The following is a 6,293-nucleotide window of genomic DNA, read 5'->3' as shown; positions in this document are numbered from 1 at the left end:
TACATTTGTGAAAATAAGGAAGTGCACTACATTAAAATGCAGAATTCTTTAACCCAAACTTAAAATAGGCTGTTATAGCATTAATGTACCTAATAATGCACCTAATTTGTAGCACTTCATTAACTCACTGTCATTCAGTGTTTGGAGAATTTCTCCATATTTTGAATTTCTCCACTACTTAAGAAAACCTTAAGCACCTTAAAAGTCCTCCTCCCTACTCCTAGCATTTTTTCACCTTAGAAGCTCTGTTAAGGGCTAAGATGCTTTGTGGATAGCATTTATCTTTAACTTTAAGGGGAAATTCTAAGAAAACATAATAATTTGAAAGATTTTCTTGGAATTTTGTCACTACGAGCAACTCTTTGTACAAGGAAGCTTTGTGAATACAGCCTTAGGTCAAGGTGCATTTAGTCACTATGATGCTGTTCTCTGGAGCAAACCACCTGACACCTGAGTGTAACACCTGTAGCGAGTGTGACACCTGTTCAGTCTTACAGAAATTTCAGAAATGATCTCACACAAAAGATTATATGTCATTTTGCTGCAGGAAACACTCAGTGACAGGAACAATGAGACAGACTGGGGTTTGTGGTGGAGGGGCCAGTTTTTTCGGTCTCATGGGACTAATTTCTCTGCAGGTGTAGTAACTTTATTTTCTTCAGGGCTTCATGTAGACATCATCTCCACAACTGAGATCCAGGCAGGCAGGGGTTTAGTGGTTAGGGCTAAAATTCTTTCTGTTGCATTAACTTCTATGCTTTTTCACAAACTGCATGATTTCCTAAAACAGTGTGATCAGGGCGAGTGTGTAGTGATGGGTGGGGACTGGAACTGGACCATAAACTTCACCTTAGACAAGACAGGAGAGGAATCTCATTTACATCCATCCACTTCCTTATCACAGGTCATCTCAGAATCAGCTGTAGTATATGTGTGTATGGCCGATTGGACATCACATCTCGTATTGCAGCCTTCTGACTGCAGACAGCTCAAAAACTGTTGTACAGCTTTGGCCTGCCTTGGATGGACACTGCCTATCTGCTGCTGAGGAGAGCTGGACACTTATGACTGGACAACACCTCTTCCCGCACCAGCCCCAGTCCATAGAATCAACTGGTTTGACACCTTTTTACCAGTCTGTTTACAGGTATGGCGGGTCTTCTCATTCCACCAAAAGAAGGACACCCTGCTGTCTTTTAGGACCCCAGAGCTGAGGGACTTTGAGTCAGTGGGGAAAAAAAGCCATCTATCATGTCACTGTGAAGGTTTCAAACTTACGCTCGCTGGCAGGGGTGAAGGTGTTGAGGTGGACTGAGTTTTTTGGCGAGGGAATGTTGGCGGTCCCTGTACAAAGCCCCCATTGACAAACTAACAGTTGACCTCCAGTGGAAGATCGTATAGGGGGCCATAGCTACAAACAGATATCTGGTGCACCTTGATCCCGGTACAGGGAAAAGTTGTCCTTTCTGCTCGGAGACAGAACATCTGTTCATTCAGTGCCCCAGGCTCAGCAGGGTGTTCAGACAGCTTAAGGACTGATATCAGGGTTGAGGGCAGGGGTGTCAAACATATGGCTTGGGGACCAGAACCGGCCCGCCAAAGGGTCCAATCCGGCCCTCTAGATGACTTTGCACACCTAATGTTGATGTACACATAAAGGCTGAGAGGTTTCAGGAGCAATTTAAACAGTGAGTAGATATTTCATGTAAAATGCTGCCTTAGAGGGTTTTCCACTCTGACCAGATCCCAGCTCTCTGAATAATTAGTACTTTGTATGGTCATATTTAAAGATATTGAACATTGTGCAAAATATGGTCAACCAACAGCTTCAGTCCAAAAGAATCTGTATCAGACAGGGGCGGAAATCCTGTGGGGGACAGGGGGGACATGACTCCCCCTTCAATAAAGCTGTACCCCCCTAGAATAATTTGAGACACAATTACAATGCAGTAGTATTTATTAAAAGCACAATGTAAGCGGTGCTCATTATAAAAGCGCAATAATGTGCTATTTAAATCTTAAAAGATTTAGTCCCCCCCTCCCATTCCTAGTAGTGGTATATCCCACACTCTTTCCAACAGGAGAGGCTAGCAGGCGTTAGTACTTGGCAGCAGTTGCAGCGTGTGGCTGGACCCCGCTTCCCACATCGCGCATCGCCGGGATGTACACTCGCAGATACAGTTTAACTTACACAAGTTACAACACATCCCATTTACTGTTATAACAAGCCCCAGGCCCAGGCTGATAATATAAACTGTCTGCAACATTTCTCCTGCATTGTTCAAAAGCCAGAGTTTAGTGATAGTCAGAGAGGACAGGAGAGAAAGAAGAGGGAGAGGACAGGACAAGAGCAGTCAGTGACGGAGCGGCTCGTAGTTAATATCTGTCAGGTCTCCACCTGTCAGTGAGACAAACATGACAGACGTGCAGTTTAACTGATGAGGAGCGGTCATTACGCGCGATTATTACGCATGGTTTTGAGGTGCGCAGCAGCAGATCTCACAGCACACTGTTTATAAACCAGTTCACCAGTTTAATTGCAGGAAATGTTTATCTCACTGCCGGTAAAAAAAAAACAACAAAAAAACAAACAAAACAGTTTGCTGCTGCAGCCAGCCAGAGAGAAGGATCCATTCCACACACCTGAGCCAGATGAAAAAGAGGGAGAGAAGGAGAGAGAATGAGTTTCGGTCTTTGATGAATGAAGACTTATTGTTTTGCTGCTATTAAACAATGAGAGACATGTTTTCTCCTTTTACTTAATAGCATAAATATTCACACTACCGAAGCTAAGCTAACAACTGTTAGCTCTTAGCACCGTTAGCAATGTCTGTAATGATTCATTAACTCTTAAACGGTCCGTGAAAAAAATATTTTTTACCAGTGGATGTCTTAGTTACAACATGATTGATCTAGCAAAGCAGTTTTGTGTTGTGATGTGTGGTATTTATTCAGTTTTGGGAAATCACAATGTCTGGAAAGCATAAGTAGCTGCAGCAGCAGCAAAGCTAACATCAGGACGTCATCTGTTAAAAGCCTCTCGTTGTTGGATACGACATGAAACTACTCCAGTTAGCTCAATCATGTTGTAACTAAGACATCCACTGGAAAAAAATATTTTTTTTCACGGACCGTTTAGAGTTACTGAGTCATTACAGACACCGCTAACAGGGCTAACAGTTAACGGTTAGCCCCACTAATCTACGATAACCATGTTATTTATTTCAGAACGTGATAGTAATGTCTGTTCAGTCATAGTGTTTATAGACTTTACAAACACCAAGATTAGTCTAAACGGTGATACAGTGACGTGAAAAATGTGAGATATGCATATATATATGAAGCTAATCTCTGCTGGTTTTCTACTCGGAGGTATTTGTAAACAACAAGGCAATTCCCTCCGAAGGGACACTAACAAGTCAAAGTACACATCAAATAAAATTTCTCCAAACACATTTCTTGTTATTTTAGGTAGTTATTATCACGCTAATGTATGTTCAAGTGTCCATTTCCCCCGATAAGTTGGTTTTAATTCGTTATTTGATTCTATAAACACAGTCTGACCATCTCGAGTTTTTATTTTGGTACTTCCGGTGACCGGCAGTGTGAATTTGCATATTAGCTAAATATTTAGTTTCACCCAGAACATTTAGATTTAACATTTAACATTTAGATTTATATTTAGCATTTAGATTTAACATTTAGATTTAGATTTATATTTAGCATTTAGATTTAACATTTAGATTTAGATTTATATTTAGCATTTAGATTTAACATTTATATTTATATTTATATTTAGCATTTTAGATGACCCCAAAGACATGCTAGTTATCACTGCTCACTGGTTTGTATAGTTAAGCCTTGCCATATTAGCTTATCATAGGGCTTAGGTTATTCATCTAATCCTGTTGATCCTTTCTCTACTGCACAAACTTCTTGTGTTTATTTGAACATTTATATTTATATTTAATATTGAGATTTAACATGTAGATTTAGATTTATTATTTAGATTTAGATTTAATATTTAGATTTAACATTTAACATTTAGGTGCCACATTTAATATTTAGATTTAACTATTTAATATATTTCTAAGTTTACAAATATTGCTGTAAATGTGGTAAAAGGTTACGTTAAAAAATTCACAACACTTTTTTCAACATTGTTTGAAGCTAAATGTGGCAAAATGTTGATGTTATTTTCAGCGTGAGCCACTTTACAAATGGCACCCCATAGACAGAGACCTGCTCTGCTCCAGACACACTCAGCACTTTGGACAGCACGGCGCACCTGACTGTTGTTGTTGTGTACATGTTAATTTGATTTCAGTCATTTTATTTAAAATCTGGACATGTGCAGGTGGACTCAGCCAGTGCTAAGAAAGGTCCTATGCCTGCCTGTTGGAGAGATAGAGAAAAGATTAAAGCGTCAAATTGCGGTAAAAGATGCTGTATAAAAGACAGGCTACAACTTTTTTGCCTTGTCCCCCCCTGGAATTATTTTCTAAAATTTTACTGTTTATTGTCCCCCCCAACTATGAAATGGGATTTTCGCCCCTGGTATCAGACTTGTGTCTTAAAACAATATTAGTGGAACCCTGCTGCTGAGGCACTGACAAAACTTCAGATTGTAAGGCAGGGGATGACTTAACCTGCTTCTTCAACAGCGTCCACTTTAATGGAAAATTATGAAAAAAAAGTCACATGTAATAAAAAGTGAGTAGTAGTCTGACTGAATGTGGAAAAGCTAAGACTGTTGAATTTGCACATATAGGGGAACATTTCTCATTTCCACTTTTCATTTATGGTCTGCAGTACGCAGCAAAGAAGAGATACACACACAAACACTGATTAATTGCCTTTCATGGTTGACCAAGCACGCTATCTGGAAAACTAGGAATAACTGTGTGAGGGGGTCACAGGATGTAGTCAGGGTGTTAAAGGGGATGCTGGCAGCTCACCTGAGGGTGGAGTTTGGTTTTTACAACCTGACCAAAGGACGGACACTTTTATCAACATTTGGGGGGTGCAGGAGATGTTTTGTTCTGTGTCGGAGAACTCCTTGGTTCTCAATTTCTGAATCAGTCGTCTTGTAGTTTTGTAGTTTTTTCTGATGTTTCTTCTGTGTTTTTTTTCCCCGCGCTATTATAGTTTTTAAAAAAATCTATTTTGTAGTTTGTAGTTTTTGTAAAATGGCTGTGTAAACAGAGGTAACCTTGGAAGAAAGGTCCATTTTAAAATCAAATCAACTCTCTCTCTCTCTCTCTCTCTCTCTCTCTCTCTCTCTCTCTCTCTCTCTCTCAAATTCAAATTTAAATTTGCCTTATTGGCATGCATGTTACGAGAACTATGTTGCCAAAGCATCAAGACTCAATTAAACAAAACAAAAATTACAATTCATAGGTTAAAATACATATAAATGAAATGAAACTTAAAAAAAATTGTGTGTGTGTGTGTGTGTGTGTGTGTGTGTGTGTGTTTGTGTGTGTGTGTGTGTGTGTGTGGAAGGATTAATAAGACTGGGTATTATTATGCAATTACAAGTTGTCATATACAATGAAAAACATATATTGTTCATATTAAATGATAATAACAATAATAATAAAATAAAAAACAACAATATTATATCAATAATGGTTCTGATCAGCATTCATGTGTTTCTCTAGTATCATGGCAGAGTGTTACATATTGTGCAGCTAATTTTATAAATTGTGGATCTTCTCCCAGACATACTTTTAACAGTTCATCACATTTTTCCCTCTGATATGATGGATCTGTTGCAGTTATCTGCTGTAGGAAAGCCTCTCCCTCAGTTTGGTACAGGGGGCAGGAGAGGAGAAAATGGGCCTGAGTTTCTATACTGTGCTAGAGAGTATTCTCTATCCAGTAAGCAATAGTATTCTAATTTACTGATGGATTTAATTTCATTCTTCCAATTGTCAATGTAAGTAATTTTGTTGTCTTTATCTATAGACGCCAGGTGGGGTCTGTCTCTGGACAGAGGCTGTTACTGAGAAAGGCTCTGTGGTGATAGTAATCAGGCTCTCTCTCTCTCTCTCTCTCTCTCTCTCTCTCTCCAATTTGCTACTAATTACACAAATGACAATAGTCAGCAGAGCAAAACAGGTAATTAAATTGGTGAGCAAAATAGAAAAAATATATCCAGTACATATGTATATATATACTGTATATACATACGTACATATCTCATAAGTGTCACATTTACCTATAAACACATTTTTTATGTATATTTGTGCAAAAACAAAAAACAAAAATTCAGTAGTGGAGTAAATAAA

The sequence above is a fragment of the Epinephelus fuscoguttatus genome, linkage group LG19 (genome assembly GCF_011397635.1).
Source record: "Epinephelus fuscoguttatus linkage group LG19, E.fuscoguttatus.final_Chr_v1".
In the NCBI taxonomy this organism is placed as follows: domain Eukaryota; kingdom Metazoa; phylum Chordata; class Actinopteri; order Perciformes; family Serranidae; genus Epinephelus; species Epinephelus fuscoguttatus.
The sequence above is the reverse complement of the archived record's forward strand: the minus strand, read 5'-3'. Positions refer to the sequence as shown.